Source organism: Macrobrachium rosenbergii, chromosome 26, assembly GCF_040412425.1.
Source record: "Macrobrachium rosenbergii isolate ZJJX-2024 chromosome 26, ASM4041242v1, whole genome shotgun sequence".
NCBI classification, from domain to species: domain Eukaryota; kingdom Metazoa; phylum Arthropoda; class Malacostraca; order Decapoda; family Palaemonidae; genus Macrobrachium; species Macrobrachium rosenbergii.
Genome location: NC_089766.1, coordinates 51,698,340 through 51,711,431, shown reverse-complemented (window position 1 = coordinate 51,711,431; position 13,092 = coordinate 51,698,340). Strand labels below are relative to the sequence as shown.

General features: G+C 39.4%; 1 long non-coding RNA gene across 1 annotated transcript; it reads right to left on the bottom strand.

The window, feature by feature from the left end:
• Positions 1-2,074: 2,074 nt before the first annotated feature.
• LOC136852767 (uncharacterized) lies at positions 2,075-2,937 on the bottom strand. Its single transcript, XR_010857251.1, has 2 exons — positions 2,890-2,937; positions 2,075-2,312 (listed from the first exon to the last, which is right to left on the bottom strand). It is a non-coding gene; the product is annotated as an uncharacterized lncRNA (long non-coding RNA).
• Between the last annotated feature and the right edge of the window lie 10,155 nt (positions 2,938-13,092).

Genomic DNA, 13,092 nt, shown 5'->3' with positions numbered 1-13,092 from the left:
CTTCGATGACCCTGACACTCTAGGCACCCCTATGCCTCTTCCAATCACTACACCACTTAATGTCTCCCTGGAGTCACAGGAGACAGAGGAAGATGATGCTGGTCTCGATGATAAAGTCGAGCTGGTGGAGGGGGAGAATGAGAAGGAGGAGGCCTTTGAAACTCCTCACAAGTTTTTAAAAGTCCTGCCGTCGTAAGCACCAAGGGCAGCGCACACCATGATCATTACCAGCAGATCCACACAAACACATGTCTGATCCAACCGTCGTATTGCATGTTGAGTCTAAGTTTTAAAAAGGGTTTCTTTTTGAACACAAAGTATTTTGGGGAAAATTATGAAAATTATTTGTGTAACCCAAAATATTGTATGTTGCATATGTAAGAAAAAAGAGGTTTGTTTTTTTTTGTGTACAATGCATTTTGGGGAAAATGATAACTATTCGTGTAACCTATTGTATTGCGTGCTGTATGGGAGGGAAAAAAGGGTTTACTTTTTATGTCTATGATGTAACCTAAAGTGACTGGGGAAAATGATAAATATTGACTGTGTAACCTATCGCACTGCGTGTTGCATACAAGAGAAGGAAAGCTTACTTTTTTGTTGTGCACAATGTATTTTACATTGATTAGGAAAAATTATAAATATTGATTGTGCAACTTATCATATAGCATGCTGCATATGAGAGAAAATAAAGAGGTTTACTTTTTTTCTGTACGATGTATTTAAAGTGACTGGGGAAAGGATAAATAGTGACTGTGTAACCTATTATTGTGTGTTGCATATGAGAGAAAAAGAAGGGGTTTGCTTTTTCAAGTGTATTTATAGTTTATTTCGTCGCAAATATAGGAAAATTAGGTAGATAAATGCTTGTTGCATCAATTTTCAATTTAAAGTGTGATGATTGTTGTTCATAAGTATACTCAGTGTTTACGGTTGTGCAGTACTTGACAAGGTAGCGTGAGGAAGGGTACAGAGTTGCCCTTGAACACCCGTAGCTTTTTATATTTGCCCTTATCTGGAGTTTGTCATTATCCAACAGGACCCTGGCTCTATTAATCCAGATAATCGAGGGATTACGAAGTAATACAAAGAGAGCTTTAATCAAACTTCACGTAAAGTCACAAGCCACTGTTTAAAAAATACTGTCACTCACAATATTTATTACATATTGTGGAATAAATTCTGTTAGAGAAATTGCTTGCTTTGTGGACAACAAGCACCATGTTAAAGCACTGTAATCATCAAAAGAGTTGGATGATTAGCAACTACGAATAGACACTTTAATTCATGCGATAGGTTGCACAAAAAGTAATTGACCGAGTTGAATTACCATATCTGAGCAATTAGAAAGTTGCTTGATAAAGAGAGGAACATTAATGGAGACGTTTTGCATCATTAATAATTGGCATTACACAAATCTCTGAAAATAGACTGCATTTTTTGTTTTTATAATTTTCAACATATAATCATGCAGGCTTATATTATTAAGGAGATCCTTTCATATCTGGATGTTGACTATGTGTAATTTTCTGTACTGGATGTTCTGCAATTTCTACATGTGAAAATTAAAAATCTAAAGAGAATCTGAAGCACTGAAGCTGTGCTATTAAGTGACCTGGTGAATGTGCACTGAGCCATACTGTTTAAGTTAGAAAGTTGTGGTCAAAGATTATGACATCACTTACATTTTTCTTGCTGGCTGTGGCTGCAGCAGTGAGCTGACCTTGACAAGCAGTAAGTTAAAACCTATTTCCATCATGCTCGTAGATTACATGTAAGTTGAATAAATGCACCTATATGTATGTAAGAACTCCGCTTTTTTGTAAAATTTCGTATTTGGCTCCATAAAATCAAATACATCAAATGTGAATTTATGTCATACCAAACCTGAACATTCTGGGAACTACAATCTTCAGAATTTTAGATTCAGAGTCTGTTTACGCTATATCCTGACAAAAATCTACCTAACAGGGAATGTACAAATTATTAAAGCAAAAATATTCTAACTGACAGCCAGCATATCGTAAAGAACTTAATAAGCATTAAGACACAGTTGTCAAAAACAACAATAACGGACAGGCAGTTCAAGTTTATTGTTCATATAAATATAAATGTATTTTAAAAGTTCATAGGTACACAATACTCAACCAAATAAATTTATAACCAAGGGCTACAACCTGCTATCTCATCCAGCAATAGGATTAGCATGAATGGTGACACTTGTTATTCTTGTTTCTGTTGTTGGTCTGTGATTTTTAGGATTGACAGGAAGCTTCTCCAGTTCATCTAAGACTTCTAGGCCATCAATGACTCTGAAAAGTTAAACACAACTCTAAGAATATTTCTCTAAAATAAGTGATATAAGTGATACACATCACATACATATAAAAATCCCAATCTTTTCACATAGCCTCACAAGAATAAAATGTCCAATAGAATGAAATCTGCATTCAGCAAAAGCGAGTGCTATTCTTGAGTCTATAACTTCCAAGACTTAGTCCTTGTCTACATTAGCCAAGGCCATAGCGAAGCCCTTGTCCACACCATCTAAGTCAGAGACTAAAATTTAATCATAGCCCATGTTGAAGTCCAAATTATCGAATTTAGGTCTCAGCTGACAATGCACATTCAGAGACCGGGCTTGAAATTTATATGTCTATCAATTTGTTATATTTATACTTCTATCAATTATTTATGTATGAGTCAAAATGAGTGGAAATTTAACCTACATAATCATGCAGATGTATGTAATTAGGTTACAGAGATCAATATTGTTCTGAACACCTGAATAATCATAAAAACAAGCTATTTCTGGACATTCTTCAGTCTTCACTTTTATAACCAAAAGGTTACTAATAATGCACTATGCACTGCCTACAGGCTACTAACCTGGAATCTCAGTATGTAGCCTTGCTATACATCTGAATTTTCTGGAAAGAATTTAAACCCACAATCAAAATAGATACATGTGAATGTAACTGGGCTACAGAAACATTCTATTTGACTGCTTAAAAACTCATAAGCTAGAAACTATAGTTTCACATACTCTTAAGTCTCTACCATATTAACCATGAGGTCCGAACAGCAATTCAAATATCTTGCAAATGGTAAATAAAACACCACAAAATAAAATGGAATATTTTCATACATAAAATATCTTTAAATTTCATTTTATTTCTGAAGGTCACCTTCTGCAATAATATGTAAAAAACTAAAGTTACAGCTAAGAATATCAATTACATTCTGACCCTACATGTATTTTAAAACTTTAAACTTAAATCACTTGCAAAAGGCCAGCTTCTGCAACATTATCTCCAAGTACCTTGGCAAGAGAGTACCCGCCACCCTCATTTTCATCCTCGGAGAAATATTAATCTATTAGAACCCCGTGATTGGAGAACTTGATCATCAAGTGCCTCATAGGGACAAGACAGGCATTGCAGTATGGCTGACGTACACTAGCCATCACACAGTATTGTGTTAGGCATATATGGCCAATATACAGGTAGCAAAAGGGCTGTCTTCCATCTTCTATGCTTATTACCATACTACAAAGCGATATCTCCCTCGTGATCTCAGTTTAATCTCGTTTAATCAGTTCCACTTTTCATGCCACTGATCATGAACAGAATTTTCTAATTCTAGGAACAGCCAAACAAGCGCTACAGTCAACATTTTTATTCCACTGGGACGTTTCGGCTTTAACACACTAAGCCATTTTCGACCTAAAATAGAGGCAAAACACCAAAACATAAAACTTAAAGCTAGTAAAATACGTTCTGGTAATGTTTACTATTATACATGACCCAACTGCCAAGTGGGGTATTTGGGTAGTTCCATAAAGGCGCTCAAAACGAGATACTGCCAGCATGCAGGGATTAGGGATCAGTGACAGGACAGGTAGAGACTTAGCAGTCAAGCAGCAGTCTTCCATCCGTGAACATTGCAGTAAATGCAATCAGACAAGACTTAGTATGGGATTTTAAATTGTAGATTCTGTTCAGTATTAATTGATTTAAGGATTTTAGAATTTATATATTCACAGATTCTAAGCCACACCAACCAAGACTCAGTCTTCCTTTCCGTTATCTATAATCTACTGATTTTCTATCCGCTCTCACTTTCCAGTCATTAGGCTAATTTATCTATTGTGTAATTTTTCTTTTCATGTTTGTCTTTTTTTTACTGTTTCTTAGTTCTGTGTTTTATTTGATGTTTTTTTATTTTGTCTTTAGTTTGTTTTTCTTAGTTTTATTGGCTATTGTAATTCACTGAATTGTATTAGTTTTAAGTCACTGTTTTCTTTTCTGAGTAGTTTATTTATATATTTATTTATTTTTTGGTAACGTAGTTTATAAAAATTATTCTTGAGTGTGACCTTTCTTTGATTTTGTATTTTACTAATTTTAAGTTTTATGTTTTGGTGTTTTGCCTCTATTTTAGGTCGAAAATGGCTTAGTGTGTTAAAGCCGAAACGTCCCAGTGGAATAAACATGTTCACTATAGCGCTTGTTTGGCTGTTCCTGATGAGGATCAGATTCCCTACGAATCAATCTCTAGCAACTATTTTGAGTAGATGCTATGGCCCACAAACGACTGCTTGTTTTAGGAAACTCGAGAGAACGGCAAAACAGCAGAGGAAGGCATCACTCGACCTAGATTTTTTATGAAGATGTAGAGCTTACGACGTGGTACCGAAGTTCATGAGGTTTAAATTGTACCGGAAGTGCCTGTACAATACTGAGTTTTATAAGGAGTGTTTGGATGGTCTGATGGAAAGTGAAATTTCCTTCAAGAAATGCCGTAAGGAAGCACTGAAGTTGTAAGTGAATAGCCTGGAAGGTCGCTTAAAGGAAACTGTGTCTTTTATCGATTTTCATGTACTGAAAAATGCAGTAAATAGAAATGTGACTAAATATTGTAACAACATACGGGAAGTGCACAAAAGGAAAATTTCGAACTTGGGTGGACGCTATGCGTTAACATCATGTGACCCTTCTAGAGTAGTTTTTAATCTTTCTGGTTACGAATATCTGAAAGAGAGAAGTTTTTACTATCTTTTGGTCTAAATTTTTGCTTGCCAATTAACAAACTTAAATTCCCAAAATATTTCCTTTCTTTTCAATCACTTGTTAAAACTGATTGAAGCAACAGCTTCTTTTGCCGAGAAAAGATTTTAAGGTTATGGTTAGACAAGTTCAGTCAATAGCCTACAAATTTTTCTATAATTTCAAGTATTTTGTGCCCAATTTTTACTAAGGATGATATTAATTTGTTAAAGAATTTAGGAAAGAATAATTCTCTGATTATTAGCAACCCGACAAGGAAATGGTAGTTATTCAAAATAGGAGGATTACACTGATAAATGTTATCTAATAATGACACAACTAAATTCTAAGAAATGCCACATACAGACCCCCTATCATAGGAATATCCTGGATGAGGATAAATAAAACAGGTCGCTTAACTTTTTGAATAAAGGTCATTATATTTCGATGAAGAATACAACAAACTGTTATGCAAGTGGTTGTTCCTCTGGCTTATTTTATACGGATTACCCAAGATCCGTAAACTGAACGTGTAAAGTCACCACATCAGCGTCAGCGGAGTGCTTCACAGGCGTCATTATTTAAGTCTCCGCTGAGCAAGTTTTCTTTGGTGACTTCCCATTTTCTTCACACTCAATTAGTCACGCCTAAACGTGCCAGGTCACCCATTTTCTACCATTTCAACTTTATACGCATTTGTACATCTGTCATAAATTATGTATCGTATGTTTCTTTATTCGCAGGGCATCGCGACTGTATCCATATCGGGTTCTTGTATGTTTTGTATTGTAAATTGTACTTGTTCGCTGCATATTATTGTTAATTGTTTTGACCTCAGGTCACGCCAGTCATTGTCTTCCGTGGTTTACGCCTAGCCGCCGCTATATAAACTGGCCTGGATCTGTAACAAAGCAGCAGTAACTTTTACCTGCTCGCTTCTTTGCACTCTTACAGTGGTGACTGAGTATCCCGAGCCATTAGCGGACCGAAACGGCGACTCAGTCTTGGCTCCAGGAATTCTCCAACGCTCTTAGCGGCCTAAACACGGTGCTGTAACCAGCGTTTGAGCGCATGACTCTCGCCGCAAACCCCCACCAGCGCCACTAGCTTGCCTCCACACGGGCGACGGAAGTGCCGTTTGACGCGAAAATTTCACTCCAGTAAGAGGGCAAGGAGCGAGCATGGACGCGGGTATCCCCTCCTTTTTCATGCATTTAACCGCTGACTTCGCTGGACTCGAGGTCTACCTACCTCCCATCTCACCCGCACTCGAGGCCCTCCCACTTCCACACCCACGCCAGCCCGACTCCATGGCCCGGCAACACAATAGCGGGCCGCCTCACCGTAAAGTTGCCACCTTGCAGGGAACCCAACGATGTGGCTATTTAGGGTCGTAGAGCCACTTCAGGGTGGCGCACCTGACGGACGAAATCCTGCAGGCCGACACAGTGCTTAGCGCCCTTCCGGAGGACGTGTACAGAAAACTCGTCTCGTGGGTACCCGAGACAAACACCCTCACATACAGCGCCACGAAGAAGTTACTCCTCGAAGTGTGCTCCCTACCTATCGCCGAGCGGGCCGCCCGTGCCATCGACCTCGCTGTCAACCCACATCACGACCTCAACGCAAGAGACGCATGGAGCATGAACGTGATCTCCTGTCACTGCCAGATTTCGACGGGTAATTCTAAAAAGCGACAGGAAATAAGCTTCGGGCTGGAGATCTACTCGCCAGCGCCTTCCTCCTGGAGGTCTGCACCTGTGATTCCTCACCCCTACACCATGCCGCTCGAAGACCTCATAGAAACGGCACAACACCTCACGGACTCCGTGAAGGCTACACAGCGGCTAAAATTAGCACTTGTGAGGTTCTAAGTACTGTCACTCTGACTCTTCCCATATCAAAACCCCAAAGTCACCAAAAATGCAGCAACAACACTGCAGATGAAATGGATATGCATTTCCCAGAGGAGTTGAAAAAGTTAATACAGGCAGTCCCTGGTTATCAGCAGGGGTTCCATTCTAACGGCGTGACGATGTGAAAATTGCCGATAACCGAAAATTGGGGAATACAGTATAGAATTTAGGTCAAAGGCTAAGTGCTGGGACCTATGAAGTCATTCAGTGCTGAAAGGAAATTGACAGTAAGAAGGTTTGTAACAGGAGGAAAACCTTGCCGTTGCACTAGGAAACAATTGTTAGAGAGGGTGGAAAGTCAGATGGAAGAAAGATAATATGAAAGGGAGTACAGTAACAGGAATGAAAGAGATTGCAGCTAGGGGCCGAAAGGATGCTGCAAAGAACCTTAAGTAATGCCTACAGTGCACCACGTGAGGTGCACTGACAGCGCCACCCCAACGGAGAAATGTTGCCAGTTGACAACGCTGAAGCTTTTAGGATGTTTAAGCCTGCGCACTATGATTACTGGACAGAAAAGGTCCATTCAAATGCAGCATCTGCATATAAATTTACTTCTAATGAGTCCTAATTACTCAAAATATTCTAATCTCTAAAGAGGGAGCCTATAATTTCATGTTTCCTAACTTTTTTCTTTCCTTTATCTGTGAAACAAAAATGAATGCTTATACTATTTTGTTATCTGACACCTCATTCTTTCTAATTTATATCCTTAAAACCTAGCAACAGGAATAAAAAAAATCTGTCTCCATTTGTTTCCCATTTACAACTGACCTATAAATAAGCATATCTGCAATGCACCTTGACTTTTTCAATAAAATTTGTTGTTACCCAATGAAAATGACCTTTCTTAAACTCTCCAACTGCACAGTAGTAACCAGCATTCGATTTCCTTATGGAAGATCCAGTCAGTTCCAGCAGCTTTTTGAATTTTCTGTGTCATCCTTAAGTGATTATAGATTTTTTTCTGGATGATTAACCAAGTCTGGGAATAAATGGCAAGTTCCCAAAACTATTTCTTTTATGTTATGTTAAGTTCACGCACATGCACTCAGATTCAAGTTCTCTTGCATTTGCGATGCCGAATCCATAACAAAACAGATAATTCAGCAAGTGAAATCAGACCAAGTACTGGGTGCTGACCGACAATTTAACTTGGACCGACTCATTCAGTGTGAACAGGAGTGAGTCAATTTGACTTACATCAGTGACTCAACTTGACTCATTCAGTGTAAATGCAGCCTTAGGAAGAAAGTACTGTAGTATGTAGTGGTAACAAGACGTGACAGAAGCACCAGGAGTAATGCCAAGCATGAAATTCCAGTCCTCTATCAGAACTTTCAGAAGAGTGATCATGACAGATCATCTATTCCTGTGGTCGAGTTAAAGAAACCAAGGTTTGAGAGAAAACTCAAATAAAACCCAAAGACTGTGGGGGGAGATCTCTCATTTCTTCCAGAAGGTGAATAAAAGAAAATATCCTGAAGGCTATGGAGGAGTCATGTGGACTAGCATCAATTCCAAAAGGTGACGTCCAACTTGAAAGAAGTTGTCATATGTGAGGCAATAACATAAACAAACAAGTTTTCCCTGCAGAGGAAAGGAAAGCCAAATCTTACCTTATCAAAGGGTACCACTGTCTGTAATGAAAATGTTCCCCAGAGTATTCAGCTATTGTACGAAGAGATGGTAAGTAGGTGAATGGTTCCTTTCATCAGGTAGTAGGGAACAGTACAAGTTGCAAGGATGACAACAGGTAACAGCAATGCTGAACCTCAGCAATTACCTCTTTGAGGATCTCGAGAGATTCTCTCTAAAAGAGAGCAAGGTGCGTGGCAATGGAATCAAAAGGAATACAGTAGCTACAACACCCACTCCTGGACTCTATATAAAGAATCCTCTTTTGGGTCAACCCCAAGTGAAGATCCAACCCAGACCAATTCAGTAAATCTATAAGAGAAGAGGGAAGTAGTCAAAATCAGTGCATACTCGGGACACGAGCAAGGACACCACAGAAGTGTGTGCAGTGTATGGACACAGGTGGTGCAGAGGCACATGCAACATTTGAGCACAAGCATGTCATGTGCAAGCACAGACTGCACGAGTGAGCATAGCATGTGGGGACAGGTTGTGCACAGGCATAAGGACAAACAGTTCACAGGCAGTGTACTACCAAAAGTAGTGCACATGCAAGGGCAATGCATGAGCATAGGAAGGCGACAGCGGTTATCACAAGAATAGTAACCAACCAACAGAGATCCAAGGATGTAACTAAAAACTTCACCCATTCCCCTAATAAGCTGGCGATCCATGGGAAGAGTAGCAGCTACTAGTTAGCATATAATCTGTGTATGAATGGGTTCCAGACCAGATGGTTATAGGTCTGACCTTCCTGTAAGGGGCGAACTAAAAAAAAACACAGGAGGGAGAAAAATGGAAAAATATTTCCTACTCTTACCTTACCCAGTTTCATTCAATCTCCAAGGAAAGTAACTGACACTGGAAGTACTTCCCAAAGGGAAACTATAGCTGCACATGCATATGGGACAGTGACTAGACTAACCAGTTTCCCCACACTCGCCGTCCCCTTAAAAGAGAAAGATTGGAGGTCTTTATACAGAATAAATGCCACAGGGGATTACAGAAAACCATCCAATGGAAAGAATTCCAGACACCCACCTAACACAGGTTCACAGTGCATGACAAAAGATGACAGAAAGGGTAAAGAGGAAGTCAGACAGCAGGAAAGGAAAAGGCAAAAACATTACTTACTTCCACCTTACTTTTTATTTTATCCCCTTCCTGCACATCAGTAGGATGCCAGGTGAAGAGCCCATGCTAGAACAGAAAATCTCAAAGGATAATCAAGAAGAGAAACTCCCATTGGAGCACCCCCTTCCCCAACCAAATGTCCAAAGACTGACTGAGGAGAGAGAGAGAGAGAGAGAGAGAGAGAGAGAGAGAGAGAGAGAGAGAGAGAGAGAGAGAGAGAGAGAGAGAGAGACTCAACCACTCCTCTAGAAATGTTCACACACTACCACTTTGTTTCTCGAATATCAAAAAAAAAGGTCTCCTTGTAAAGACATGGCTGTCAAGCCAAGCACTGGAGACATTCAGTGCTCAAGACATAAGAAAGAGAAAAGCAAGATGAAGAGATCCAGAAAATGAAGGAAATTAGCTAAAAAGACCTCAAGATGGAACTGGAAGAAAACCCCACACTTGCATTAAGAAGTAACAGTTAGAGGTGTTGGGCAGTAAGACTAAAGAAAGGAAGCAAGAATGGAGGTAAGTAAAAGGTTAAAAAGTGGATGCATCTAAGGGGTGAAGGGACACTGCAAACACCCTTTTGTAATGCCCACAGTGCACCACCTGTGGTCCACTTACAGTACTAGCCATGCCCCTTACTGGAGTAAAGACAAGGTTAATAAACTGTATGGAAACAAGATTGATTAAAATCATTATTCTAGTATTGCTAAATTACTGAATAATCATCCAACATAAATGCAAGCTATGTTATGTCAAAGTTCACAACCCAAGTAAGACTTGTGATTGCACAAAAAAACAGAGGCTCCTTTATTTACTAACATAAGAAAAAGTGATGGGTTTACCAACTGGTTAGCTGGCAGTGCCCCAACACTCACCTTCCAGTCACCAATTACCCATCTTATGACAAAGCTTCGATGGCAGTTTCCAGCTATGTCAGGAATAAAAGACAACAGTATTTATTCTCTTGGGCACAAATCAAAAATTGTGAAAACAGTAATGCCATAAAATAAAAGTAAAAGGCCATAGAAAAGTACTGTAATTATTAAATTTTCAATTTATCCTTTATTATCCAGAGGCCCAGCAGGAAGGGAATACTAAACTATACAGGTACTTTAGGTGTTCCTAAATTTCCCTTAGCTTTTGTGGGTGACTTCAATCTAGCATTCCTGGCATGAGGTAAGTTGAATGAAATCCTTTGGATAATTGTACACCACGTACTGCAAACCGAAGTGATCAACCTTCCAAATGATGAAGAGGAAAGTCCAAGAATATGGACAAAAAAAATTGCTGAATATTGTCAACAAAACTATATGCACTGGGGCAAAAATATACATTTCGTGGAATGGTCGCTTAAACAGGTTTTGGGAATGTAGCCAGAAGTTGCTCACCTGGTGTCCATGTATGTGGCCTTGTTACACACAGATATTAAGGAATACAGTCAAGATCCGCTTGCCACGAATCTGTGTATGTAGCCTTACTGCACACCATGATACTGGAGTGAAATTTGCTCTCATGCTTGCTGGCAGTAATACACATTATGGTATGTACAACAAAGCAGTTCACAATAGCATCAGGTCAAAATTTCTTGCAAATTGCTGAATCCCATGTTAGGTAGGATATATTGTCGTAATCTACCTTAACCTAAACCAACCAATCAACCAACTGGCTATGTATTACTACACAGCCAGAATCCATAATGCAGCAGATACTTGATACCCTAAACTTAATAGAAAGATAATTATGTATACTCACAAGATTAAATGGGTCACAAAATATGATCCATTCACACTTGGTACTCACCACAGTCATTCCAAACTGAGAGGCAAAGATTAAAACCACAAATCAAGTTGAGCAGGTGGAGCACTGCTGCACAGTATATCTTTCAGAAGTTTTTATGTGCTGCCTAATATGATGACTGGGGAAGAAAACTCGGGCTTCTGGAAAAAAAAATAAATAAATAAAACCACAGTACATACTGATACAACAGTGAAGAGGAATATTCAAATGTTAATAGTGTTGTATCAGTAAATGGATTTACAGTAAAGGGATTTTGACAAAGGAAAAATCTATTTCTGAGGAAGGTCCCGTGTCACCCGGTGAAATTCCATTACAGCACGAATTTCTAGGTATAACCTTGCTAGATATACCAGAGAAAAAGAGCTTTCAGGAAAGCTGGGGTTACTACCCCAGTCGAGCCGTCTTCTAGGAAGACGTCGGTATAAGGAGGGTGAGTGAAATACCACTACCACGGAAACCTACTCAAAGATCTCTCCCTATCAAAATCCCGAACAGAGCGGTGAGCCGTTACAGCCCCCACACCAAACACCCGCCAGGACGGCGACACCAGCGCCACCTACCTCATTCCATGCTAGCACTAACCCCAGACTTGGCATGTGCAAGAGGGGGGGGAGAGTACTAGGTGATTCAGGGAGGGTCACCGGGTGACACGGACCTTCTCAGAAATAGATTTTTCCTTTGTCAAAATCCCTTTTCTGAGTCCAGTCCCGTGTCAGCCGGTGAAATCGTGATAGAGAATCATGCCAAGGCTGCAACTACCAGGAAAAAGAAATGGGGGGTAATCTGAAGAAAAGGCAAAAGTTTTACCAAAATAATTTTAATTAAGCAATCTCTTCCGTGTAGCAAGAATATTAAGACTAAGGCATACTAAATCTAAGGCACATCAAAAAACTTAATACTATGAAACGTGGGGAGGTCCCCGGCACGACGGAGAAGAAGCCCCAAAAACCTTAAAATTACTTAAAGCAAGGTGAAACATGAAAAGCGCACAAAATAACTGCAAATATAACCTTAATACTATACACGTAAACTTAGGCTAAACACGTAAGAGACAAAATCAATGAGCATTAACATATACATATATCTGGGGTACGTGGAGCCAAATAAAAACTGTCCAGTACCCCATAAGAAAAACAATCATGGCATGTCAGATTACACTTTTCCATCAACAGATACAAGAAACATCAATATGAGGAGCCAGGCAGTGAGGTATAATCAACCAGGAGAATAAGCAGAGAAGTAAATGAGGCAGGCGGGGGGGAAAGGAAAGGATAAGGATATGATTAATTAAGGTGGGGAGATGACACTTCCCACAGCTATGGTAGAAAATTTCAGGGCTTCGAGCGATTTTAAATAGTGGCGTTTAAACACTAGAGGTGATTTCCAACCCGTAAATTTAGATAACTCCGAAAAGTCCATATTATGAAAGTAATTAATGGAAGTAGCAACTGCTCGAATATCATGAACCTTGGGAACTGAATCTGGGTTGGCCTGTTTAATGAAATATAGAATTTGTTGTCTTATAGCATTTAGTGAAAGAGTACCACCTTTCTCCCTGATAAAAA